At 43.5% G+C, this 27,959-nt stretch overlaps 10 non-coding genes across 10 annotated transcripts; 5 read left to right on the forward strand and 5 right to left on the reverse strand.

Annotated features, from left to right (window-relative positions):
- Window positions 1-599: 599 nt before the first annotated feature.
- On the reverse strand, window positions 600-672 carry TRNAN-AUU (transfer RNA asparagine (anticodon AUU)). Its single transcript has one exon. It is a non-coding gene; the product is annotated as a tRNA-Asn (tRNA).
- A 1,249-nt stretch (window positions 673-1,921) lies between these two features.
- On the reverse strand, window positions 1,922-1,994 carry TRNAN-AUU (transfer RNA asparagine (anticodon AUU)). The gene has a single exon. It is a non-coding gene; the product is annotated as a tRNA-Asn (tRNA).
- A 1,103-nt stretch (window positions 1,995-3,097) lies between these two features.
- On the reverse strand, window positions 3,098-3,170 carry TRNAD-GUC (transfer RNA aspartic acid (anticodon GUC)). Its single transcript has one exon. It is a non-coding gene; the product is annotated as a tRNA-Asp (tRNA).
- A 2,791-nt stretch (window positions 3,171-5,961) lies between these two features.
- TRNAK-CUU (transfer RNA lysine (anticodon CUU)) lies at window positions 5,962-6,034 on the forward strand. The gene has a single exon. It is a non-coding gene; the product is annotated as a tRNA-Lys (tRNA).
- Window positions 6,035-8,316: 2,282 nt separating this feature from the next.
- Window positions 8,317-8,389, forward strand: TRNAK-CUU (transfer RNA lysine (anticodon CUU)). Its single transcript has one exon. It is a non-coding gene; the product is annotated as a tRNA-Lys (tRNA).
- A 4,339-nt stretch (window positions 8,390-12,728) lies between these two features.
- Window positions 12,729-12,801, forward strand: TRNAS-GCU (transfer RNA serine (anticodon GCU)). The gene has a single exon. It is a non-coding gene; the product is annotated as a tRNA-Ser (tRNA).
- A 5,512-nt stretch (window positions 12,802-18,313) lies between these two features.
- On the forward strand, window positions 18,314-18,386 carry TRNAK-CUU (transfer RNA lysine (anticodon CUU)). The gene has a single exon. It is a non-coding gene; the product is annotated as a tRNA-Lys (tRNA).
- A 1,396-nt stretch (window positions 18,387-19,782) lies between these two features.
- Window positions 19,783-19,855, forward strand: TRNAK-CUU (transfer RNA lysine (anticodon CUU)). The gene has a single exon. It is a non-coding gene; the product is annotated as a tRNA-Lys (tRNA).
- A 4,201-nt stretch (window positions 19,856-24,056) lies between these two features.
- On the reverse strand, window positions 24,057-24,129 carry TRNAD-GUC (transfer RNA aspartic acid (anticodon GUC)). Its single transcript has one exon. It is a non-coding gene; the product is annotated as a tRNA-Asp (tRNA).
- A 663-nt stretch (window positions 24,130-24,792) lies between these two features.
- On the reverse strand, window positions 24,793-24,865 carry TRNAD-GUC (transfer RNA aspartic acid (anticodon GUC)). Its single transcript has one exon. It is a non-coding gene; the product is annotated as a tRNA-Asp (tRNA).
- Between the last annotated feature and the right edge of the window lie 3,094 nt (window positions 24,866-27,959).

A 27,959-nucleotide genomic window follows, 5' to 3' on the forward strand; every position in this document is an offset into this window, starting at 1 on the left:
CCTCACAACACCGCTCCCGGATGGGCTCGAACCACCAACCTTTCGGTTAACAGCCGAACGCGCTAACCATTGCGCAACGGAAGCCCAAAAATTAAATGTTCGTCAGGTATTGTGGAAAAACTTTGGATTTTTACGTTACATTTGAGATCTCACAACACCGCTCCCGGGTGGGCTCGAACCACCAACCTTTCGGTTAACAGCCGAACGCGCTAACCATTGAGCCATGGAAGCTCAGAAAATAAATGGTCGTCAGGTATTGTGGAAAAACTTTGACTTTTTACGTCACATCTGAGACCTAACAACACCGCTCCCGGGTGGGCTCGAACCACCAACCTTTCGATTAACAGCTGAACGCGCTAACCATTGCAACACGGAAGCCCAAAAATTAAATATTCGTCAGGTATTGTGGAAAAACTTTGGATTTTTACGTTACATCAGAGATCTCACAACACCGCTCCCGGGTGGGCTCGAAATACCAACCTTTCTCTTAACAGCTGAACGCGCTAACCATTGCGCAACGGAAGCCCAAAAATTATATGTTCGTCAGGTATTGTGGAAAAACTTTGAATTTTTACGTTACATTTGAGATCTCACAACACCGCTCCCGGGTGGGCTCGAACCACCAACCTTTCGGTTAATCGCCGAACGCGCTAACCATTGAGCCATGGAAGCTCAGAAAATAAATGGTCGTCAGGTATTGTTGAAAAACTTTGACTTTTTACGTCACATCTGAGACCTCACAACACCGCTCCCGGGTGGGCTCGAACCACCAACCTTTCGATTAACAGCTGAACGCGCTAACCATTGCAACACGGAAGCCCAAAAATTAAATGTTCGTCAGGTATTGTGGAAAAACTTTGGATTTTTACGTTACATCAGAGATCTCACAACACCGCTCCCGGGTGGGCTCGAAATACCAACCTTTCGATTAACAGCTGAACGCGCTAACCATTGCAACACGGAAGCCCAAAAATTAAATGTTCGTCAGGTATTGTGGAAAAACTTTGGCTTTTTACGTTACATTTGAAACTTCACAACACCGCACCCGGGTGGGCCCGAACCACCAACCTTTTGTTTAACATCCGAACGCGCTAACCATGGAGCCAAAGAAGCCCAAAAATTAAATGGTCGTCAGGTATTGTGGAAAAACTTTGACTTTTTAAGTTACATCTGAGATCTCACAACACCGCTCCCGGATGGGCTACAACCACCAACCTTTCGCTTAACAGCCGAACTTGCTAACCATTGAGCCATGGAAGCTCAGAAAATAAATGGCCGTCAGGTATTGTGGAAAAACTTTGGATTTTACAATACATCTAAGACCTCACAACACCGCTCCCGGATGGGCTCGAACCACCAACCTTTCGGTTAACAGCCGAACGCGCTAACCATTGCGCAACGGAAGCCCAAAAATTAAATGTTCGTCAGGTATTGTGGAAAAACTTTGGATTTTTACGTTACATTTGAGATCTCACAACACCGCTCCCGGGTGGGCTCGAACCACCAACCTTTCGGTTAACAGCCGAACGCGCTAACCATTGAGCCATGGAAGCTCAGAAAATAAATGGTCGTCAGGTATTGTGGAAAAACTTTGACTTTTTACGTCACATCTGAGACCTAACAACACCGCTCCCGGGTGGGCTCGAACCACCAACCTTTCGATTAACAGCTGAACGCGCTAACCATTGCAACACGGAAGCCCAAAAATTAAATATTCGTCAGGTATTGTGGAAAAACTTTGGATTTTTACGTTACATCAGAGATCTCACAACACCGCTCCCGGGTGGGCTCGAAATACCAACCTTTCTCTTAACAGCTGAACGCGCTAACCATTGCGCAACGGAAGCCCAAAAATTATATGTTCGTCAGGTATTGTGGAAAAACTTTGAATTTTTACGTTACATTTGAGATCTCACAACACCGCTCCCGGGTGGGCTCGAACCACCAACCTTTCGGTTAATCGCCGAACGCGCTAACCATTGAGCCATGGAAGCTCAGAAAATAAATGGTCGTCAGGTATTGTTGAAAAACTTTGACTTTTTACGTCACATCTGAGACCTCACAACACCGCTCCCGGGTGGGCTCGAACCACCAACCTTTCGATTAACAGCTGAACGCGCTAACCATTGCAACACGGAAGCCCAAAAATTAAATGTTCGTCAGGTATTGTGGAAAAACTTTGGATTTTTACGTTACATCAGAGATCTCACAACACCGCTCCCGGGTGGGCTCGAAATACCAACCTTTCGATTAACAGCTGAACGCGCTAACCATTGCAACACGGAAGCCCAAAAATTAAATGTTCGTCAGGTATTGTGGAAAAACTTTGGCTTTTTACGTTACATTTGAAACTTCACAACACCGCACCCGGGTGGGCCCGAACCACCAACCTTTTGTTTAACATCCGAACGCGCTAACCATGGAGCCAAAGAAGCCCAAAAATTAAATGGTCGTCAGGTATTGTGGAAAAACTTTGACTTTTTAAGTTACATCTGAGATCTCACAACACCGCTCCCGGATGGGCTACAACCACCAACCTTTCGCTTAACAGCCGAACTTGCTAACCATTGAGCCATGGAAGCTCAGAAAATAAATGGCCGTCAGGTATTGTGGAAAAACTTTGGATTTTTACGTCACATCTGAGACCTAACAACACCGCTCCCGGGTGGGCTCGAACCACCAACCTTTCGATTAACAGCTGAACGCGCTAACCATTGCAACACGGAAGCCCAAAAATTAAGTATTCGTCAGGTATTGTGGAAAAACTTTGGATTTTTACGTTACATCTGAGATCTCACAACACCGCTCCCGGGTGGGCTCGAACCACCAACCTTTCGATTAACAGCTGAACGCGCTAACCATTGCAACACGGAAGCCCAAAAATTAAATGTTCGTCAGGTATTGTGGAAAAACTTTGGCTTTTTACGTTACATTTGAAACTTCACAACACCGCACCCGGGTGGGCCTGAACCACCAACCTTTTCTTTAACATCCGAACGCGCTAACCATGGAGCCAAAGAAGCCCAAAAATTAAATGGTAGTCAGGTATTGTGGAAAAACTTTGACTTTTTACGTTACATCATAGATCTCACAACACCGCTCCCGGATGGGCTCGAACCACCAACCTTTCGATTGACAGTCGAACGCGCTAACCATTGAGCCATGGAAGCTCAGAAAATAAATGGCCGTCAGGTATTGTGGAAAAACTTTGAATTTTTACGTTACATTTGAGATCTCACAACACCGCTCCCGGGTGGACTCGAACCACCAACCTTTCGGTTAACAGCCGAACGCGCTAACCATTGAGCCATGGAAGCTCAGAAAATAAATGGTCGTCAGGTATTGTTGAAAAACTTTGACTTTTTACGTCACATCTGAGACCTCACAACACCGCTCCCGGGTGGGCTCGAACCACCAACCTTTCGATTAACAGCTGAACGCGCTAACCATTGCAACACGGAAGCCCAAAAATTAAATGTTCGTCAGGTATTGTGGAAAAACTTTGGATTTTTACGTTACATCAGAGATCTCACAACACCGCTCCCGGGTGGGCTCGAAATACCAACCTTCCGATTAACAGCTGAACGGGCTAACCATTGCAACACGGAAGCCCAAAAATTAAATGTTCGTCAGGTATTGTGGAAAAACTTTGGCTTTTTACGTTACATTTGAAACTTCACAACACCGCACCCGGGTGGGCTCGAACCACCAACCTTTCGATTAACAGCTGAACGCGCTAACCATTGCAACACGGAAGCCCAAAAATTAAATGTTCGTCAGGTATTGTGGAAAAACTTTGGCTTTTTACGTTACATTTGAAACTTCACAACACCGCTCCCGGATGGGCTACAACCACCAACCTTTCGCTTAACAGCCGAACTTGCTAACCATTGAGCCATGGAAGCTCAGAAAATAAATGGCCGTCAGGTATTGTGGAAAAACTTTGACTTTTTACGTTACATCTGAGATCTCACAACACCGCTCCCGGATGGGCTCGAACCAGCTACCTTTCGGTTAACAGCCGAACGCGCTAACAATCGCGCCACGAAAGCCCAAAAATTAAATGGTCGTCAGGTATTGTGGAAAAACTTTGGCTTTTTACGTTACATTTGAGATTCCACACCGCTCCCGGGTGGGCTCGAACCACCAACCTTTTGGTTAACATCCGAACGCGATAACCATGGAGCCAAGGAAGCTCAGGAATGAAATGGTCGTCAGGTATTGTGGAAAAACTTCACATCTGAGAACTCACAACAATGCTCCCGGGTGGGCTCGAACCACCAACCTTTCAGTTAACAGCCGAACGCGCTAACCACAATACCTGACGAACATTTAATTTTTGTTCTTCCGTGGCGCAAAGGTTAGCGCGTTCAGCTGTTAACTGAAATTTTGGTGGTTCGAGCCCACCCGGGAGAGGTGTTGTGGGGTCTCAGATGTAGCGTAAAAATTCAAAACTTTTCCACAATACGTGATAACCATTTAATTTCTGAGCTTCCGTGGCTCAATGGTTAGATCGTTCGGCTGTTAACCAAGAGGTTGGTGGTTCGAGCCCACCCGGTACCGGTGTTGTGGGATCTCAAATGTAACGTAAAAAGCCAAAGTTTTTACACAATAACTGACGAACATTTAATTTTTGGGCTTCCGTGGCGCAATGGTTAGCGCGTTCAGCTGTTAACTGAAATTTTGGTGGTTCGAGCCCACCCGGGAGAGGTGTTGTGGGGTCTCAGATGTAGCGTAAAAATTCAAAACTTTTCCACAATACGTGATAACCGTTTAATTTCTGAGCTTCCATGGCTCAATGGTTAGCGTGTTCGACTGTTAACCAATAGGTTGGTGGTTCGAGCCAACCCGGTACCGGTGTTGTGGGATGTCAAATGTAACGTAAAAAGCCAAAGTTTTTCCACAATACCTGACGACCATTTAAGTTTTGGGCTTCCGTCGCGCAATGGTTAGCGCGTTCGGCTGTTAACCGAAATTTTGGTGGTTCGAGCCCACCCGGGAGCGGTGTTGTGAGGTCTCAGATGTAACGTAAAAAGTCAGAGTTTTTTCCACAATACCTGACGAACATTTAATTTTTGTTCTTCCGTGGCGCAATGGTTACCGCGTTCAGCTGTTAACTGAAATTTTGGTGGTTCGAGCCCACCCGGGAGAGGTGTTGTGGGGTCTCAGATGTAGCGTAAAAATTCAAAACTTTTCCACAATACGTGATAACCATTTAATTTCTGAGCTTCCGTGGCTCAATGGTTAGAGCGTTCGGCTGTTAACCAAGAGGTTGTTGGTTCGAGCCCACCCGGTACCGGTGTTGTGGGATCTCATATGTAACGAAAAAGCCAAAGTTTTTCCACAATACCTGACGACCATATTATTTTTGGGCTTCCGTGGCGCAATGGTTAGCGCGGTTGGCTGTTAACCGAAAGGTTGGTGGTTCGAGCCCATCCGGGAGCGGTGTTGTGAGGTCTCAGATTTGACGTAAAAAGTCAAGGTTTTTCCACTATACCTGACGACCATTTAATTTTTGGTCTTCTGTGGCGCAATGGTTAGCGCGGTCAGCTGTTATTCAAAAGACTGGTGGTTCGAGCCCACCCGGGAGCGGTGTTGTGAGGTCTCAGATGTAACGTAAAAAGTCAGAGTTTTTTCCACAATACCTGACGAACATTTAATTTTTGTTCTTCCGTGGCGCAATGGTTAGCGCGTTCAGCTGTTAACCGAAACGTTGGTGGTTCGAGCCCACCCGGGAAAGGTGTTGTGGGGTCTCAGATGTAGCGTAAAAATTCAAAACTTTTCCACAATACGTGATAACCGTTTAATTTCTGAGCTTGCATGGCTCAATGGTTAGCGTGTTCGACTGTTAACCAATAGGTTGGTGGTTCGAGCCAACCCGGTACCGGTGTTGTGGGATCTCAAATGTAACGTAAAAAGCCAAAGTTTTTCCACAATACCTGATGACCATTCAATTTTTGGGCTTCCGTGGCGCAATGGTTAGCGCGTTCGGCTCTTAACCGAAAGGTTGGTGGTTCGAGCCCATCCGGGAGCGGTGTTGTGAGGTCTCAGATTTGACGTAAAAAGTCAAGGTTTTACCACAATACCAACGACCAATTAATTTTTTGGCTTCCGTGGCGCAATGGTTAGCGCGATCAGCTGTTATTCAAAAGACTGGTGGTTTGAACCCTCCCGGGAGCGGTGTTGTGAGGTCTCAGATGTAACGTAAAATGTCAGAGTTTTTCCACAATACCTGACGAAAATTTAATTTTTGGGCTTCCGTGGCGCAATGGATAGCGTTTCAGCTGTTAACCGAAAGGTTGGTGGTACGAGCCCACCCGGGAGTGGTGTTGTGGGGTCTCAGATGTAGCGTGAAAATTCAAAACTTTTCCACAATACGTGATAACCATTTAATTTTTGAGCTTCCGTGGCTCAATGGTTAGCGCGTTCGGCTGTTAACCGAAATTTTGGTGGTTTGAGCCCACCCGGGAGCGGTGTTGTGAGGTCTCAGATGTAACGTAAAAAGTCAGAGTTTTTCCACAATACCTGACGAACATTTAATTTTTGTTCTTCCGTGGCGCAATGGTTAGCGCGTTCAACTGTTAACTGAAATTTTGGTGGTTCGAGCCCACCCGGGAGAGGTGATGTGGGGTCTCAGATGTAGCGTAAAAACTCAAAACTTTTCCACAATACGTGATAACCGTTTAATTTCTGAGCTTCCATGGCTCAATGGTTAGCGTGTTCGAATGTTAACCAAGAGGTTGGTGGTTCGAGCCCACCCGGTACCGGTGTTGTGGGATCTCAAATGTAACGTAAAAAGCCAAAGTTTTTCCACAATACCTGACGACCATATTATTTTTGGGCTTCCTTGGCGCAATGGTTAGCGCGGTTGGCTTTTAACCGAAAGGTTGGTGGTCCGAGCCCATCCGGGAGCGGTGTTGTGAGGTCTCAGATTTGACGTAAAAAGCCAAAGTTTTTCCACAATACCTGACGACCATTTAATTTTTGGGCTTCCGTGGCGCAATAGTTAGCGCGTTCGGCTGTTAACCGAAAGGTTGGTGGTTCGAGCCCACCCGGGAGCGGTGTTGTGAGGTCTCAGATGTAACGTAAAAAGTCAGAGTTTTTCCACAATACCTGACGAACATTTAATTTTTGGGCTTCCGTGGCGCAATGGTTAGCGCGATCAGCTGTTATTCAAAAGACTGGTGGTTTGAACCCTCCCGGGAGCGGTGTTGTGAGGTCTCAGATGTAACGTAAAATGTCAGAGTTTTTCCACAATACATGACGAAAATTTAATTTTTGGGCTTCCGTGGCGCAATGGTTAGCGGTTCAGCTGTTAACCGAAAGGTTGGTGGTTCGAGCCCACCCGGGAGTGGTGTTGTGGGGTCTCAGATGTAGCGTAAAAATTCAAAACTTTTCCACAATACGTGATAACCATTTAATTTCTGAGCTACCGTGGCTCAATGGTTAGCGCGTTCGGCTGTTAACCAATAGGTTGGTGGTTCGAGCCCACTCGGGAGCGTTGTTGTGAGGTCTCAGATGTAACGTAAAAAGTCAGAGTTTTTCCACAATACCTGACGAACATTTAATTTTTGTTCTTCCGTGGCGCTATGGTTATCGCGTTCAGCTGTTAACTGAAAGGTTGGTGGTTCGAGCCCACCCGGGAGAGGTGTTGTGGAGTCTCAGATGTAGCGTAAAAATTCAAAACTTTTCCACAATACGTGATAACCGTTTAATTTCTGAGCTTCCATGGCTCAATGGTTAGCGTGTTCGGATGTTAACCAAAAGGTTGGTGGTTCGAGCCCACCCGGGGGGGGGGGGGTGTTGTGGGGTCTCAGACGTAGCGTAAAAAGTCAAACCTTTTCCACAATACGTGACAACCATTTAGTTTCTGAGCTTCCGTGGCTCAATGGTTAGCGCGTTCGGCTGTTAACCTATAGGTTGGTGGTTCGAGCCCACCCGGGAGCGGTGTTGTGAGGTCTCAGATGTAACGTAAAAAGTCAGAGTTTTTTCCACAATACCTTACGAACATTTAATTTTTGTTCTTCCGTGGCGCAATGGTTAGCGCGTTCAGCTGTTAACCGAAACGTTGGTGGTTCGAGCCCACCCGGGAAAGGTGTTGTGGGGTCTCAGATGTAGCGTAAAAATTCAAAACTTTTCCACAATACGTGATAACCGTTTAATTTCTGAGCTTGCATGGCTCAATGGTTAGCGTGTTCGACTGTTAACCAATAGGTTGGTGGTTCGAGCCAACCCGGTACCGGTGTTGTGGGATCTCAAATGTAACGTAAAAAGCCAAAGTTTTTCCACAATACCTGATGACCATTCAATTTTTGGGCTTCCGTGGCGCAATGGTTAGCGCGTTCGGCTCTTAACCGAAAGGTTGGTGGTTCGAGCCCATCTGGGAGCGGTGTTGTGAGGTCTCAGATTTGACGTAAAAAGTCAAGGTTTTACCACAATACCAACGACCAATTAATTTTTTGGCTTCCGTGGCGCAATGGTTAGCGCGATCAGCTGTTATTCAAAAGACTGGTGGTTTGAACCCTCCCGGGAGCGGTGTTGTGAGGTCTCAGATGTAACGTAAAATGTCAGAGTTTTTCCACAATACCTGACGAAAATTTAATTTTTGGGCTTCCGTGGCGCAATGGATAGCGGTTCAGCTGTTAACCGAAAGGTTGGTGGTACGAGCCCACCCGGGAGTGGTGTTGTGGGGTCTCAGATGTAGCGTGAAAATTCAAAACTTTTCCACAATACGTGATAACCATTTAATTTTTGAGCTTCCGTGGCTCAATGGTTAGCGCGTTCGGCTGTTAACCGAAATTTTGGTGGTTTGAGCCCACCCGTGAGCGGTGTTGTGAGGTCTCAGATGTAACGTAAAAAGTCAGAGTTTTTCCACAATACCTGACGAACATTTAATTTTTGTTCTTCCGTGGCGCAATGGTTAGCGCGTTCAACTGTTAACTGAAATTTTGGTGGTTCGAGCCCACCCGGGAGAGGTGATGTGGGGTCTCAGATGTAGCGTAAAAACTCAAAACTTTTCCACAATACGTGATAACCGTTTAATTTCTGAGCTTCCATGGCTCAATGGTTAGCGTGTTCGAATGTTAACCAAGAGGTTGGTGGTTCGAGCCCACCCGGTACCGGTGTTGTGGGATCTCAAATGTAACGTAAAAAGCCAAAGTTTTTCCACAATACCTGACGACCATATTATTTTTGGGCTTCCTTGGCGCAATGGTTAGCGCGATTGGCTTTTAACCGAAAGGTTGGTGGTCCGAGCCCATCCGGGAGCGGTGTTGTGAGGTCTCAGATTTGACGTAAAAAGCCAAAGTTTTTCCACAATACCTGACGACCATTTAATTTTTGGGCTTCCGTGGCGCAATAGTTAGCGCGTTCGGCTGTTAACCGAAAGGTTGGTGGTTCGAGCCCACCCGGGAGCGGTGTTGTGAGGTCTCAGATGTAACGTAAAAAGTCAGAGTTTTTCCACAATACCTGACGAACATTTAATTTTTGGGCTTCCGTGGCGCAATGGTTAGCGCGATCAGCTGTTATTCAAAAGACTGGTGGTTTGAACCCTCCCGGGAGCGGTGTTGTGAGGTCTCAGATGTAACGTAAAATGTCAGAGTTTTTCCACAATACATGACGAAAATTTAATTTTTGGGCTTCCGTGGCGCAATGGTTAGCGGTTCAGCTGTTAACCGAAAGGTTGGTGGTTCGAGCCCACCCGGGAGTGGTGTTGTGGGGTCTCAGATGTAGCGTAAAAATTCAAAACTTTTCCACAATACGTGATAACCATTTAATTTCTGAGCTACCGTGGCTCAATGGTTAGCGCGTTCGGCTGTTAACCAATAGGTTGGTGGTTCGAGCCCACCCGGGAGCGTTGTTGTGAGGTCTCAGATGTAACGTAAAAAGTCAGAGTTTTTCCACAATACCTGACGAACATTTAATTTTTGTTCTTCCGTGGCGCTATGGTTATCGCGTTCAGCTGTTAACTGAAAGGTTGGTGGTTCGAGCCCACCCGGGAGAGGTGTTGTGGAGTCTCAGATGTAGCGTAAAAATTCAAAACTTTTCCACAATACGTGATAACCGTTTAATTTCTGAGCTTCCATGGCTCAATGGTTAGCGTGTTCGGATGTTAACCAAAAGGTTGGTGGTTCGAGCCCACCCGGGGGGGGGGGGGTGTTGTGGGGTCTTAGACGTAGCGTAAAAAGTCAAACCTTTTCCACAATACGTGACAACCATTTAGTTTCTGAGCTTCCGTGGCTCAATGGTTAGCGCGTTCGGCTGTTAACCTATAGGTTGGTGGTTCGAGCCCACCCGGGAGCGGTGTTGTGAGGTCTCAGATGTAACGTAAAAAGTCAGAGTTTTTCCACAATACCTGACGAATATTTAATATTGGTTCTTCCGTGGCGCAATGGTTAGCGCGTTCAGCTGTTAACTGAAATTTTGGTGGTTCGAGCCCACCCGGGAGAGGTGTTGTGGGGTCTCAGATGTAGCGTAAAAATTCAAAACTTTTCCACAATACGTGATAACCATTTAATTTCTGAGCTTCCGTGGCTCAATGGTTAGCGCGTTCGGCTGTTAACCAATAGGTTGGTGGTTCGAGCCCACCCGGGAGCGTTATTGTGACGTCTCATATGTAACGTAAAAATCCATAGTTTTTCTACAATAGCTGACGAACATTTAATTTTTGGGCTTATGTTGCGCAATGGTTAGCGCGTTCGGCTGTTAACCGAAAGGTAGGTGGTTCGAGCCCACCCGGGAGCGGTGTTGTGAGATCTCAAATGTAACGTAAAAATCCAAAATTTTTCCACAATACCTGACGAACATTTAATTTTTGGGCTTCTGTTGCGCAATGGTTAGCGTGTTCGGCTGTTAACCGAAAGGTTGGTGGTTCGAACCAATCCGGGAGCGGTGTTGTGAGGTCTCAGATTGGACGTAAAAAGTCAAGGTTTTTCCACTATACCTGACGACCATTTAATTTTTGGGCTTCTGTGGCGCAATGGTTAGCGCGGTCAGCTGTTATTCAAAAGACTGGTGGTTAGAACCCTCCCGGGAGCGATGTTGAGAGGTCTCAGATGTAACGTAAAATGTCAGAGTTTTTACACAATAACTGACGAACATTTAATTTTTGGGCTTCCGTGGCGCAATGGTTAGCGCGTTCAGCTGTTAACCGAAACGTTGGTGGTTCCAGCCCACCCGGGAAAGGTGTTGTGGGGTCTCAGATGTAGCGTAAAAATTCAAAACTTTTCCACAATACGTGATAACTGTTTAATTTCTGAGCTTCCATGGCTCAATGGTTAGCGTGTTCGACTGTTAACCAATAGGTTGGTGGTTCGAGCCAACCCGGTACCGGTGTTGTGGGATCTCAAATGTAACGTAAAAAGCCAAAGTTTTTCCACAATACCTGACGACCATTTAATTTTTGGGCTTCCGTGGCGCAATGGTTAGCGCGTTCGGCTGTTAACCGAAAGGTTGGTGGTTCGAGCCCATCCGGGAGCGGTGTTGTGAGGTCTCAGATTTGACGTAAAAAGTCAAGGTTTTACCACATTACCAACGACCAATTAATTTTTGGGCTTCCGTGGCGCAATGGTTAGCGCGATCAGCTGTTATTCAAAGGACTGGTGGTTTGAACCCTCCCGGGAGCGGTGTTGTGAGGTCTCAGATGTAACGTAAAATGTCAGAGTTTTTCCACAATACCTGACGAAAATTTAATTTTTGGGCTTCCGTGGCGCAAAAGTTAGCGGTTCAGCTGTTAACCGAAAGGTTGTTGGTTCGAGCCCACCCGGAAGTGGTGTTGTGGGGTCTCAGATGTAGCGTAAAAATTCAAAACTTTTCCACAATACGTGATAACCGTTTAATTTCTGAGCTTCCATGGCTCAATGGTTAGCGTGTTCGGATGTTAACCAAAAGGTTGGTGGTTCGAGTCCACCCGGGGGGGGGGGTGTTGTGGGGTCTCAGACGTAGCGTAAAAAGTCAAAACTTTTCCACAATACGTGACAACCATTTAATTTCTGAGCTTCCGTGGCTCAATGGTTAGCGCGTTCGGCTGTTAACCAATAGGTTGGTGGTTCGAGCCCACCCGGGAGCGGTGTTGTGGGATCTCAAATGAAACGTAAAAACCAAAGTTTTTCCACAATGCCTGACGACCATTTAATTTTTGGGCTTCCGTGGCGCAATAGTTAGCGCGTTCGGCTGTTAACCGAAAGGTTGGTGGTTCGAGCCCACCCGGGAGCGGTGTTGTGAGGTCTCAGATGTAACGTAAAAAGTCAGAGTTTTTCCACAATACCTGACGAACATTTAATTTTTGTTCTTCCGTGGCGCAATGGTTAGCGCGTTCAGCTGTTAACTGAAATTTTGGTGGTTCGAGCCCACCCGGGAGAGGTGTTGTGGGGTCTCAGATGTTGCGTAAAAATTCAAAGCTTTTCCACAATACGTGATAACCATTTAATTTCTGAGCTTCCGTGGCTCAATGGTTAGCGCGTTCGGCTGTTAACCAATAGGTTGGTGGTTCGAGCCCACCCGGGAGCGTTATTGTGACGTCTCATATGTAACGTAAAAATCCAGAGTTTTTCTACAATACCTGACGAACATTTAATTTTTGGGCTTCTGTTGCGCAATGGTTAGCGCGTTCGGCTGTTAACCGAAAGGTTGGTGGTTCGAGCCCACCCGGGAGCGGTGTTGTGAGATCTCAAATGTAACGTAAAAATCCAAAATTTTTCCACAATACCTGACGAACATTTAATTTTTGGGCTTCTGTTGCGCAATGGTTAGCGTGTTCGGCTGCTAACCGAAAGGTTGGTGGTTCGAGCCCACCCGGGAGCGGTGTTGTGAGGTCTCAGATGTAACGTAAAAAGTCAGAGTTTTTCCACAATACCTGACGAACATTTAATTTTTGTTCTTCCGTGGTGCAATGGTTAGCGCGTTCAGCTGTTAACTGAAATTTTGGTGGTTCGAGCCCACCCAGGAGAGGTGTTGTGGGGTCTCAGATGTAGCGTAAAAATTCAAAACTTTTCCACAATACGTGATAACCATTTAATTTCTGAGCTTCCGTGGCTCAATGGTTAGCGCGTTCGGCTGTTAACCAATAGGTTGGTGGTTCGAGCCCACCCGGTACCGGTGTTGTGGGATCTCAAATGTAACGTAAAAAGCCAAAGATTTTCCACAATACCTGACGACCATATTATTTTTGGGCTTCCGTGGCGCAATGGTTAGCGCGGTTGGCTGTTAACCGAAAGGTTGGTGGTTCGAGCCAATCCGGGAGCGGTATTGTGAGGTCTCAGATTTGACGTAAAAAGTGAAGGTTTTTCCACTATACCTGACGACCATTTAATTTTTGGGCTTCCGTGGCGCAATGGTTAGCGCGGTCAGCTGTTATTCAAAAGACTGGTGGTTAGAACCCTCCCGGGAGCGATGTTGAGAGGTCTCAGATGTAACGTAAAATGTCAGAGTTTTTACACAATAACTGACGAACATTTAATTTTTGGGCTTCCGTGGCGATATGGTTAGCGCGTTCAGCTGTTAACCGAAACGTTGGTGGTTCCAGCCCACCCGGGAAAGGTGTTGTGGGGTCTCAGATGTAGCGTAAAAATTCAAAACTTTTCCACAATACGTGATAACCGTTTAATTTCTGAGCTTCCATGGCTCAATTGTTAGCGTGTTCGACTGTTAACCAATAGGTTGGTGGTTCGAGCCAACCCGGTACCGGTGTTGTGGGATCTCAAATGTAACGTAAAAAGCCAAAGTTTTTCCACAATACCTGACGACCATTTAATTTTTGGGCTTCCGTGGCGCAATGGTTAGCGCGTTCGGCTGTTAACCGAAAGGTTGGTGGTTCGAACCCATCCGTGAGCGGTGTTGTGAGATCTCAGATGTAACGTAAAAATCCAAAGTTTTTCCACAATACCTGACGAACATTTAATTTTTGGGCTTCCGTGTTGCAATGGTTAGCGCGTTCGGCTGTTAACCGAAAGGTTGGTGGTTCGAGCCCACCCGGGGGCGGTGTTGTGAAGTCTCAAAAGTAACGTAAAAAGCCAAAGTTTTTCCACAATACCTGACGACCGTTTAATTTTTGGGCTTCCGTGGCGCAATGGTTAGCGCGTTCAGCTGTTATTCAAAAGACTGGTGGTTCGAGCCCACCCGGGAGCGGTGTTTTAAGATCTCAAATGTAACGTAAAAAGCCAAAGTTTTTCCACAATACCTGACGACCATTTCATTCCTGAGCTTCCTTGGCTCCCTGGTTAGCGCTTTCGGATGTTAACCAAAAGGGTGGTGGTTCGAGCCCACCCTGGAGCGGTGTTGTGAAGTCTCAAATGTAACGTAAAAAGCCAAAGTTTTTCCACAATACCTGACGACCATTTAATTTTTGGGCTTCCGTTGCGCAATGATTAGCGCGTTCAGCTGTTAAAAGAAAGGTTGGTGGTTCGAGCCCACTCGGGAACGGTGTTGTGAGATCTCAAATGTAACGAAAAAATCCAAAGTTTTTCCACAATACCTGACGGCCATTTATTTTCTGAGCTTCCATGGCTCAATGGTTAGCGCGTTCGGCTGTTAACCGAAAGGTTGGTGGTTCGAACCCATCCGTGAGCGGTGTTGTGAGGTCTCAGATGTGATGTAAAAAGTCAAAGTTTTTCCACAATACCTGACGACCATTTCATTCCTGAGCTTTCTTGGCTCCATGGTTAGCGCGTTCGGATGTTAACCAAAAGGTCGGTGGTTCGAGCCCACCCGGGGGCGGTTTTGTGAAGTCTCAAATGTAACGTAAAAAGCCAAAGTTTTTCCACAATACCTGACGACCGTTTAATTTTCGGGCTTCCGTGGCGCAATGGTTAGCGTGTTCGGCTGTTAACCGCAAGGTTGTTGGTTCGAGCCCATCCGGGAGCGGTGTTGTGAGGTCTCAGATGTGACGAAAAAAGTCAAGGTTTTTCCACAATACCTGACGTCCATTTAATTTTTGGGCTTCCGTGGCGCAATGGTTAGCGCGTTCAGCTGTTAACCGAAAGGTTGGTGGTTAGAGCCCACTCGGTAGCGGTGTTGTGGAATCTCAAATGTAACGTAAAAAGCCAAAGTTTTTCCACAATACCTGACGACCATTTCATTCCTGAGCATCCTTGGCTTCATGGTCAGCGCGTTCGGATGTTAACCAAAAGGTCGATGGTTCGAGCCCACCCGGGAGCGGTGTTGTGAAGTCTCAAATGTAACGTAAAAAGATAAAGTTTTTCCACAATATCTGACGACCGTTTAATTTTTGGGCTTCCGTGGCGCAATGGTTAGCGCGTTCAGCTGTTATTCAAAAGACTGGTGGTTCGAGCCCACCCGGGAGCGGTGTTTTAAGATCTCAAATGTAACGTAAAAAAGCCAAAGTTTTTCCACAATACTTGACGACCATTTAATTCCTGAGCTTCCGTGGCTCAATGGTTAGCGCGTTCGGCTGTTAACTGAAAGGTTGGTGGTTCGAGCCCACCCGGGAGCAGTGTTGCGAGGTCTCAGATGTGACGTAAAAAGTCAAAGTTTTTCCACAATACCTGACGACCATTTTATTCCTGAGCTTCCTTGGCTCCATGTTTAGCGCGTTCGTATGTTAACCAAAAGGTTGGTGGTTCGAGCCCACCCGAGAGCGGTGTTGTGAAGTCTCAAATGTAACGTAAAAAGCCAAAGTTTTTCCACAATATCGACGACCATTTCACTCCTGAGCTTCCTTGGCTCCATGGTTAGCGCGTTCGGATGTTAACCAAAAGGTTGGTGGTTCGAGTCCATCCGGGTGCGGTGTTGTGAGGTCCCAGATGTGACGTAAAACGTCAAAGTTTTTCCACAATACCTGACGACCATTTCATTTTTGAGCTTCTTTGGCTCCATGGTTAGCGCGTTCGGATGTTAAACAAAAGTTTGGTGGTTCGAGCCCACCCGGGTGCGGTGTTGTGAAGTTTCAAATGTAACGTAAAAAGCCAAAGTTTTTCCACAATACCTGACGACCATTTACTTTTTGGGCTTCCGTGGCGCAATGGTTAGCACGTTCGGCTGTTCACCGAAAGGTTGGTGGTTCGAGTCCACCCGGGAGCGGTGTTGTGAGATCTCAAATGTAACGTAAAAATCCAAAGTTTTTCCACAATACCTGACGAGCATTTAATTTTTGGGCTTCCGTTGCGCAATGGTTAGGGCGTTCAGCTGTTAAAAGAAAGTTTGGTGGTTCGAGTCCACCCGGGAGCGGTGTTGTGAGATCTCAAATGTAACGTAAAAATCCAAAGTTTTTCCACAATACCTGACGAACATTTAATTTTTGGGCTTCCATTGCGCAATGGTTAGCGCGTTCGGATGTTAACCGAAAGGTTGGTGGTTCGAGCCCATCCGGGAGCGGTGTTGTGAGGTCTCAGATGTAACGTAAAATGTCAGAGTATTTCCACAATACCGGACGACCATTTATTTTCTGAGCTTCCATGGCTCAATGGTTAGCGCGTTCGGCTGTTAACCGAAAGGTTGGTGGTTCGAGCCCACTCGGGAGCGGTGTTGTGAGATCTCAAATGTAACGTAAAAATCCAAAACTTTTCCACAATACCTGACGAGCATTTAATTTTTGGGCTTCCGTTGCGCAATGGTTAGGGTGTTCAGCTGTTAAAAGAAAGTTTGGTGGTTCGAGCCCACTCGGGAGCGGTGTTGTGAAATCTCAAATGTAACGTAAAAATCCAAAGTTTTTCCACAATACCTGACGAACATTTAATTTTTGGGCTTCCATTGCGCAATGGTTAGCGCGTTCGGTTGTTAACCGAAAGGTTGGTGGTTCGAGCCCATCCGGTAGCGGTGTTGTGAGGTCTCAGATGTAACGTAAAATGTCAGAGTATTTCCACAATACCGGACGACCATTTAATTTTTGGGCTTCCGTGTTGCAATGGTTAGCGCGTTCAGCTGTTAATCGAAAGGTTGGTGGTTCGAGCCCACCCGGGAGCGGTGTTGTGAGGTCTCAGATGTGACGTAAAAAGTCAAAGTTTTTCAACAATACCTGACGACCATTTATTTTCTGAGCTTCCATGGCTCAATGGTTAGCGCGTTCGGCTGTTAACCGAAAGGTTGGTGGTTCGAGCCCACCCGGGAGCGGTGTTGTGAGATCTCAAATGTAACGTAAAAATTCAAAGTTTTTCCACAATACCTGACGAACATTTAATTTTTGGGGCTTCCGTTGCGCAATGGTTAGCGCGTTCAGCTGTTAAAAGAAAGGTTGGTGGTTTGAGCACACTCGGGAGCGGTGTTGTGAGATCTCAAATGTAACGTAAAAATCCAAAGTTTTTCCACAATACCTGACGGCCATTTATTTTCTGAGCTTCCATGGCTCAATGGTTAGCGCGTTCTGCTGTTAACCGAAAGGTTGTTGGTTCGAATACCCGGGAGCGGTGTTGTGAGATCTAAGATGTAACGTAAAAATCCAAAGTTTTTTCCACAATACCTGACGAACATTTAATTTTTCGTCTTCCGTTGCGCAATGGTTAGCGCGTTCGGCTGTTAACCGAAAGTTTGGTGGTTTGAGCCCACCCGGGAGCGGTGTTGTGAGATCTCAAATGTAACGTAAAAATCCAAAATTTTTCCACAATACCTGACGAACATTTAATTTTTGGGGTTCCGTTGCGCAATGGTTAGCGCGTTCAGCTGTTAATAGAAAGGTTGGTGGTTCGAGCCCACTCGGGAGCGGTGTTGTGAGATCTCAAATGTAACGTAAAAATCCAAAGTTTTTCCACAATACCTGACGAACATTAAATTTTTGGGCTTCCGTTGCGCAATAAATAGCGCGTTCGGCTTTTAACCGAAAGGTTGGTGGTTAGAGCCCATCCGGAAGCGGTGTTGTGAGGTCTTAGATTTAACGTAAAATCCAAAGTTTTTCCACAATACCTGACGACCATTTCATTTTTGAGCTTCTTTGGCTCCATGGTTAGCGCGTTCGGATGTTAAACAAAAGGTTGGTGGTTCGAGCCCACCCGGGTGCGGTGTTGTGAGATCTCAAATGTAACGTAAAAATCCAAAATTTTTCTACAATACCTGACGAACATTTAATTTTTGGGCTTCCGTTGCGCAATGGTCAACGCGTTCGGCTGTTAATCGAAAGGTTGGTGGTTCGAGCCCATCCGGGTGCGGTGTTGTGAGGTCCCGGATGTGACGTAAAAAGTCAAAGTTTTTCCACAATACCTGACGACCTTTTCATTTTTGAGCTTCTTTGGCTCCATGGTTAGCGCGTTCGGATGTTAAATAAAAGGTTGGTAGTTCGAGCCCACCCGGGTGCGGTGTTGTGAAGTTTCAAATGTAACGTAAAAAGCCAAAGTTTTTCCACAATACCTGACGACCATTTACTTTTTGGGCTTCCGTGGCGCAATGGTTAGCACGTTTGGCTCTTAACCGAAAGGTTGGTGGTTCGAGCCCACTCGGGAGCGGTGTTGTGAGATCTCAAATGTAACGTAAAAATCCAAAATTTTTCCACAATACCTGACGAACATTTAATTTTTGGGCTTCCGTTGCGCAATGGTTAGCGCGTTCCGCTGTTAAAAGAAAGTTTGGTGGTTCGAGCCCACTCGGGAGCGGTGTTGTGAGATCTCAAATGTAACGTAAAAATCCAAAGTTTTTCCACAATACCTGACGAACATTTAATTTTTGGGCTTCCATTGCGCAATGGTTAGCGCGTTCGGCTGTTAACCGAAAGGTTGGTGGTTCGAGCCCATCCGGGAGCGGTGTTGTGAGGTCTCAGATGTAACGTAAAATGTCAGAGTATTTCCACAATACCGGACGACCATTTATTTTCTGAGCTTCCATGGCTCAATGGTTAGCGCGTTCGGCTGTTAACCGAAAGGTTGTTGGTTCGAATACCCGGGAGCGGTGTTGTGAGATCTAAGATGTAACGTAAAAATCCAAAGTTTTTCCCACAATACCTGACGAACATTTAATTTTTCGTCTTCCGTTGCGCAATGTTTAGCGCGTTCGGCTGTTAACCGAAAGTTTGGTGGTTTGAGCCCACCCGGGAGCGGTGTTGTGAGATCTCAAATGTAACGTAAAAATCCAAAATTTTTCCACAATACCTGACGAACATTTATTTTCTGAGCTTCCATGGCTCAATGGTTAGCGCGTTCGGCTGTTAATCGAAAGGTTGGTGGTGCGAGCCCAACCGGGAGCGGTGTTGTGAGATCTCAATTGTAACGTAAAAATTCAAAGTTTTTCCACAATACCTGACGAACATTTAATTTTTGGGGTTCCGTTGCGCAATGGTTAGCGCGTTCAGCTGTTAACAGAAAGGTTGGTGGTTCGAGCCCACTCGGGAGCGGTGTTGTGAGATCTCAAATGTAACGTAAAAATCCAAAGTTTTTCCACAATACCTGACGAACATTAAATTTTTGGGCTTCCGTTGCGCAATAATTAGCGCGTTCGGCTTTTAACCGAAAGGTTGGTGGTTCGAGCCCATCCGGAAGCGGTGTTGTGAGGTCCCAGATGTGACGTAAAAATCCAAAATTTTTCTACAATACCTGACGAACATTTAATTTTTGGGCTTCCGTTGCGCAATGGTCAGCGCGTTCGGATGTTAATCGAAAGGTTGGTGGTTCGAGCCCATCCGGGTGCGGTGTTGTGAGATCTCAGATGTAACGTAAAAAGTCAAAGTTTTTCCACAATACCTGACGACCATTTAATTTTTGGGCTTCTTTGGCTCCATGGTTAGCGCGTTCGGATGTTAAAGAAAAGGTTGGTGGTTCAGGCCCACCTGGGTGCGGTGTTGTGAAGTTTCAAATGTAACGTAAAAAGCCAAAGTTTTTCCACAATACCTGACGACGATTTACTTTTTGGGCTTCCGTGGCGCAATGGTTAGCACGTTCGGCTCTTAACCGAAAGGTTGGTGGTTCGAGCCCACTCGGGAGCGGTGTTGTGAGATCTCAAATGTAACGTAAAAATCTAAAATTTTTCCACAATACCTGACGAACATTTAATTTTTGGGCTTCCGTTGCGCAATGGTTAGCGCGTTCCGCTGTTAAAAGAAAGTTTGGTGGTTCGAGCCCACTCGGGAGCGGTGTTGTGAGATCTCAAATGTAACGTAAAAATCCAAAGTTTTTCCACAATACCTGACGAACATTTAATTTTTGGGCTTCCATTGCGCAATGGTTAGCGCGTTCGGCTGTTAACCGAAAGGTTGGTGGTTCGAGCCCATCCGGGAGCGGTGTTGTGAGGTCTCAGATGTAACGTAAAATGTCAGAGTATTTCCACAATACCGGACGACCATTTATTTTCTGAGCTTCCATGGCTCAATGGTTAGCGCGTTCGGCTGTTAACCGAAAGGTTGTTGGTTCGAATACCCGGGAGCGGTGTTGTGAGATCTAAGATGTAACGTAAAAATCCAAAGTTTTTCCCACAATACCTGACGAACATTTAATTTTTCGTCTTCCGTTGCGCAATGTTTAGCGCGTTCGGCTGTTAACCGAAAGTTTGGTGGTTTGAGCCCACCCGGGAGCGGTGTTGTGAGATCTCAAATGTAACGTAAAAATCCAAAATTTTTCCACAATACCTGACGAACATTTATTTTCTGAGCTTCCATGGCTCAATGGTTAGCGCGTTCGGCTGTTAATCGAAAGGTTGGTGGTGCGAGCCCAACCGGGAGCGGTGTTGTGAGATCTCAATTGTAACGTAAAAATTCAAAGTTTTTCCACAATACCTGACGAACATTTAATTTTTGGGGTTCCGTTGCGCAATGGTTAGCGCGTTCAGCTGTTAACAGAAAGGTTGGTGGTTCGAGCCCACTCGGGAGCGGTGTTGTGAGATCTCAAATGTAACGTAAAAATCCAAAGTTTTTCCACAATACCTGACGAACATTAAATTTTTGGGCTTCCGTTGCGCAATAATTAGCGCGTTCGGCTTTTAACCGAAAGGTTGGTGGTTCGAGCCCATCCGGAAGCGGTGTTGTGAGGTCCCAGATGTGACGTAAAAATCCAAAATTTTTCTACAATACCTGACGAACATTTAATTTTTGGGCTTCCGTTGCGCAATGGTCAGCGCGTTCGGATGTTAATCGAAAGGTTGGTGGTTCGAGCCCATCCGGGTGCGGTGTTGTGAGATCTCAGATGTAACGTAAAAAGTCAAAGTTTTTCCACAATACCTGACGACCATTTAATTTTTGGGCTTCTTTGGCTCCATGGTTAGCGCGTTCGGATGTTAAAGAAAAGGTTGGTGGTTCAGGCCCACCTGGGTGCGGTGTTGTGAAGTTTCAAATGTAACGTAAAAAGCCAAAGTCTTTCCACAATACCTGACGAACATTTAATTTTTGGGCTTCCGTGTTGCAATGGTTAGCGCGTTCAGCTGTTAATCGAAAGGTTGGTGGTTCGAGCCCACCCGGGATCGGTGTTGTGAGGTCTCAGATGTGACGTAAAAAGTCAAAGTTTTTCCACAATACCTGACGACCATTTCATTTCTGAGCTTCCTTGGCTCCATGGTTAGCGCTTTCGTATGTTAACCAAAAGGTTGGTGGTTCGAGCCCACCCGAGAGCGGTGTTGTGAAGTCTCAAATGTAACGTAAAAAGCCAAAGTTTTTCCACAATACCTGACGACCATTTCATTCCTGAGCTTCCTTGGCTCCATGGTTAGCGCGTTCGGATGTTAACCGTAAGGTTGGTGGTTCGATTCCACCCGGGTGCGTTGTTGTGAAGTTTCAAATGTAACGTAAAAAGCCAAAGTTTTTCCACAATACCTGACGACCATTTACTTTTTGGGCTTCCGTAGCGCAATGGTTAGCACGTTCGGCTGTTAACCGAAAGGTTGGTGGTTCGAGCCCACTCGGCAGCGGTGTTGTGAGATCTCAAATGTAACATAAAAATTAAAAAACATTTCCACAATACCTGACGAACATTTAATTTTTGGGCTTCCGTTGCGCAATGGTTAGCGCGTTCAGCTGTTAAAAGAAAGGTTGGTGGTTCGAGCCCACTCGGGAGCGGTGTTGTGAGATCTCAAATGTAACGTAAAAATCCAAAGTTTTTCCACAATACCTGACGGCCATTTATTTTCTGAGCTTCCATGGCTCAATGGTTAGCGCGTTCGGCTGTTAAGCGAAAGGTTAAGGTGGTTCGAGCCCATCCGGGAGCGGTGTTGTGAGATCTCAGATGTAACTTAAAAAGTCAAAGTTTTTCCACAATACCTGACGACCATTTAATTTTTGGGCTTCTTTGGCTCCATGGTTAGCGCGTTCGGATGTTAAACAAAAGGTTGGTGGTTCGGGCCCACCCGGGTGCGGTGTTGTGAAGTTTCAAATGTAACGTAAAAAGCCAAAGTTTTTCCACAATACCTGACGAACATTTAATTTTTGGGCTTCCGTGTTCGATTTTTAAAAACATTTTCAAAATTGACGTTTCTCGGCCAGAGAAGCACATTTTGAGAATTTTTTGACTATTTTCAAATATAACCACTGAAACCATTATTTTTGTACTTTTTTCTTTAATTCAAGCAAATATAACAATATTCGTTCAAAAAACTGTTCAAATTCAATTTTCAATAAGAAATCGTTGTAACGGATTTTGTTTCTTGAAGAAAAAAACATGCGATTTTTTCGGTACACTTTTGAATGCATTTTTTTCTGGACAAATTTTTGACCGAATTCAGCTTAATTACCTATAAAATACTCATTAAAAGTGATTTCATCTCGATTGATCAATAAATAAAAATGTACCTCGATTTTTAAAAACATTTTCAAAATCGACGTTTCTCGGCCAGAGAAGCACATTTTGAGAATTTTTTGACTATTTTCAAATATAACCACTGAAACCATTATTTTTGTACTTTTTGCTTTAATTCAAGCAAATATAACAATATTCGTTCAAAAAACTGTTCAAATTCAATTTTCAATAAGAAATCGTTGTCACGGATTTTGTATCTTGAAGAAAAAAACATGCGATTTTTTCGGTACACTTTTGAATGCATTTTTTTCTGGACAAATTTTGGACCGAATTCAGCTTAATTACCTATAAAATACTCATTAAAAGTGATTTCATCTCGATTCATCAATAAATAAAAATGTACTTCGATTTTTAATAACATTTTCAAAATCGACGTTTCTCGGCCAGAGAAGCACATTTGGAGTTTTTTTTCACTATTTTCAAATATAACCACTAAAACCATTATTTTTGTACTTTTTGCTTTAATTCAAGCAAATGTAACAATATTCGTTCAAAAAACTGGTCAAATTCAATTTTCAATAAGAAATCGTTGTAACGGATTTTGTTTCTTGAAGAAAAAAACATGCGATTTTTTCGGTACACTTTTGAATGCATTTTTTTTGGACAAATTTTTGACCGAATTCAGCTTAATTACCTATAAAATACTCATTAAAAGTGATTTCATCTCGATTGATCAATAAATAAAAATGTACCTCGATTTTTAAAAACATTTTCAAAATTGACGTTTCTCGGCCAGAGAAGCACATTTTGAGAATTTTTTGACTATTTTCAAATATAACCACTGAAACCATTATTTTTGTACTTTTTTCTTTAATTCAAGCAAATATAACAATATTCGTTCAAAAAACTGTTCAAATTCAATTTTCAATAAGAAATCGTTGTAACGGATTTTGTTTCTTGAAGAAAAAAAACATGCGATTTTTTCGGTACACTTTTGAATGCATTTTTTTCTGGACAAATTTTTGACCGAATTCAGCTTAATTACCTATAAAATACTCATTGAAAGTGATTTCATCTCGATTGATCGCAACACGGAAGCCCAAAAATTAAATGTTCGTCAGGTATTGTGGAAAAACTTTGGATTTTTACGTTACATCAGAGATCTCACAACACCGCTCCCGGGTGGGCTCGAACCACCAATCTTTCGATTAACAGCTGAACGCGCTAACCATTGCAACACGGAAGCCCAAAAATTAAATGTTCGTCAGGTATTGTGGAAAGACTTTGGCTTTTTACGTTACATTTGAAACTTCACAACACCGCACCCGGGTGGGCCTGAACCACCAACCTTTTCTTTAACATCCGAACGCGCTAACCACGGAACCAAAGAAGCCCAAAAATTAAATGGTCGTCAGGTATTGTGGAAAAACTTTGACTTTTTACGTTACATCTGAGATCTCACAACACCGCTCCCGGATGGGCTCGAACCACCAACCTTTCGATTGACAGTCGAACGCGCTAACCATTGAGCCATGGAAGCTCAGAAAATAAATGGCCGTCAGGTATTGTGGAAAAACTTTGGATTTTTACGTTACATTTGAGATCTCACAACACCGCTCCCGGGTGGGCTCGAACCACCAACCTTTCGGTTAACAGCCGAACGCGCTAACCATTGCGCAACGGAAGCCCAAAAATTAAATGTTCGTCAGGTATTGTGGAAAAATTTTTTAATTTTTACGTTACATTTGAGATCTCACAACACCACTGCCGAGTGGGCTCGAACCACCAACCTTTCGGTTAACAGCCGAACGTGCTAACCATTGCGCCACGGAAGCCCAAAAAGTAAATGGTCGTCAGGTATTGTGGAAAAACTTTGGCTTTTTACGTTACATTTGAAACTTCACAACACCGCACCCGGGTGGAATCGAACCACCAACCTTTCGGTTAACATCCGAACGCGCTAACCATGGAGCCAAGGAAGCTCAGGAATGAAATGGTCGTCAGGTATTGAGGAAAGACTTTGGCTTTTTACGTTACATTTGAAACTTCACAACACCGCACCCGGGTGTGCCTGAACCACCAACCTTTTCTTTAACATCCGAACGCGCTAACCATGAAGCCAAAGAAGCCCAAAAATTAAATGGCCGTCAGGTATTGTGGAAAAACTTTGACTTTTTACGTTACATCTGAGATCTCACAACACCGCTCCCGGATGGGCTCGAACCACCAACCTTTCGATTGACAGTCGAACGCGCTAACCATTGAGCCATGGAAGCTCAGAAAATAAATGGTCGTCAGGTATTGTGGAAAAACTTTGGATTTTTACGTTACATCAGAGATCTCACAACACCGCTCCCGGGTGGGCTTGAACCACCATCCTTTCTTTTAACAGCCGAACGCTCTAACCATTGCGCAACGGAAGCCCAAAAACTAAATGTTCGTCAGGTATTGTGGAAAAACTTTGGATTTTTACGTTACATTTGAGATCTCACAACACCGCTCCCGAGTGGGCTCGAACCACCAACTTTTCACTTAACAGCTGAACGCGCTAACCATTGCGCAACGGAAGCCCAAAAATTATATGTTCGTCAGGTATTGTTTAAAAACTTTGAATTTTTACGTTACATTTGAGATCTCACAACACCGCTCCCGGGTGGGCTCGAACCACCAACCTTTCGGTTAACAGCCGAACGCGCTAACCATTGAGCCATGGAAGCTCAGAAAATAAATGGTCGTCAGGTATTGTGGAAAAACTTTGGATTTTTACGTTACATCAGAGATCGCACAACACCGCTCCCGGGTGGGCTCGAACCACCATCCTTTCTTTTAACAGCTGAACGCGCTAACCATTGCGCAACGGAAGCCCCAAAAACTAAATGTTCGTCAGGTATTGTGGAAAAACTTTGGATTTTTACGTTACATTTGAGATCTCACAACTGGTCAAATTCAATTTTCAATAAGAAATCGTTGTAACGGATTTTGTTTCTTGAAGAAAAAAACATGCGATTTTTTCGGTACACTTTTGAATGCATTTTTTTCTGGACAAATTTTTGACCGAATTCAGCTTAATGACCTATAAAATACTCATTAAAAGTGATTTCATCTCGATTCATCAATAAATAAAAATGTACTTCGATTTTTAATAACATTTTCAAAATCGACGTTTCTCGGCCAGAGAAGCACATTTTGAGAATTTTTTCACTATTTTCAAATATAACCACTGAAACCATTATTTTTGTACTTTTTCCTTTATTTCAAGCAAATATAACAATATTCGTTCAAAAAACTGTTTAAATTCAATTTTCAATAAGAAATCGTTGTCACGGATTTTGTATCTTGAAGAAAAAATCATGCGATTTTTTCGGTTCACTTTTGAATGCATTTTTTTCTGGACAAATTTTTGACCGAATTCAGCTTAATTACCTATAAAATACTCATTGAAAGTGATTTCATCTCGATTCATCAATAAATAAAAATGTACTTCGATTTTTAATAACATTTTCAAAATCGACGTTTCTCGGCCAGAGAAGCACATTTGGAGTTTTTTTTCACTATTTTCAAATATAACCACTGAAACCATTATTTTTGTACTTTTGGCTTTAATTCAAGCAAATGTAACAATATTCGTTCAAAAAACTGGTCAAATTCAATTTTCAATAAGAAATCGTTGTAACGGATTTTGTTTCTTGAAGAAAAAAACATGCGATTTTTTCGGTACACTTTTGAATGCATTTTTTTTGGACAAATTTTTGACCGAATTCAGCTTAATTACCTATAAAATACTCATTAAAAGTGATTTCATCTCGATTGATCAATAAATAAAAATGTACCTCGATTTTTAAAAACATTTTCAAAATCGACGTTTCTCGGCCAGAGAAGCACATTTTGAGAATTTTTTCACGATTTTCAAATATAACCACTGAAACCATTATTTTTATACTTTTTGCTTTAATTCAAGCAAATATAACAATATTCGTTCAAAAAACTGGACAAATTCAATTTTCAATAAGAAATCGTTGTCACGGATTTTGTATTTGAATGCATTTTTTTCTGGACAAATTTTTGACCGAATTCAGCTTAATTACCTATAAAATACTCATTAAAAGTGATTTCATCTCGATTCATCAATAAATAAAAATGTACTTCGATTTTTAATAACATTTTCAAAATCGACGTTTCTCGGCCAGAGAAGCACATTTTGAGAATTTTTTCACTATTTTCAAATATAACCACTGAAACCATTATTTTTGTACTTTTTCCTTTATTTCAAGCAAATATAACAATATTCGTTCAAAAACTGTTCAAATTCAATTTTCAATAAGAAATCGTTGTCACGGATTTTGTATCTTGAAGAAAAAATCATGCGATTTTTTCGGTTCACTTTTGAATGCATTTTTTTCTGGACAAATTTTTGACCGAATTCAGCTTAATTACCTATAAAATACTCATTGAAAGTGATTTCATCTCGATTCATCAATAAATAAAAATGTACTTCGATTTTTAATAACATTTTCAAAATCGACGTTTCTCGGCCAGAGAAGCACATTTGGAGTTTTTTTTCACTATTTTCAAATATAACCACTGAAACCCATATTTTTGTACTTTTTGCTTTAATTCAAGCAAATGTAACAATATTCGTTCAAAAAACTGGTCAAATTCAATTTTCAATAAGAAATCGTTGTAACGGATTTTGTTTCTTGAAGAAAAAAACATGCGATTTTTTCGGTACACTTTTGAATGCATTTTTTTTTGGACAAATTTTTGACCGAATTCAGCTTAATTACCTATCAAATACTCATTAAAAGTGATTTCATCTCGATTGATCAATAAATAAAAATGTACCTCGATTTTTAAAAACATTTTCAAAATTGACGTTTCTCGGCCAGAGAAGCACATTTTGAGAATTTTTTGACTATTTTCAAATATAACCACTGAAACCATTATTTTTGTACTTTTTTCTTTAATTCAAGCAAATATAACAATATTCGTTCAAAAAACTGTTCAAATTCAATTTTCAATAAGAAATCGTTGTAACGGATTTTGTTTCTTGAAGAAAAAAAACATGCGATTTTTTCGGTACACTTTTGAATGCATTTTTTTCTGGACAAATTTTTGACCGAATTCAGCTTAATTACCTATAAAATACTCATTGAAATTGATTTCATCTCGATTCATCAATAAATAAAAATGTACTTCGATTTTTAAAAACATTTTCAAAATTGACGTTTCTCGGCCAGAGAAGCACATTTTGAGAATTTTTTGACTATTTTCAAATATAACCACTGAAACCATTATTTTTGTACTTTTTTCTTTAATTCAAGCAAATATAACAATATTCGTTCAAAAAACTGTTCAAATTCAATTTTCAAT

This window comes from Phalangium opilio, unplaced genomic scaffold (assembly GCF_054372755.1).
Source record: "Phalangium opilio isolate 3A_F unplaced genomic scaffold, DU_Popi_V2 ptg000082l_1, whole genome shotgun sequence".
In the NCBI taxonomy this organism is placed as follows: Eukaryota; Metazoa; Arthropoda; class Arachnida; order Opiliones; family Phalangiidae; genus Phalangium; species Phalangium opilio.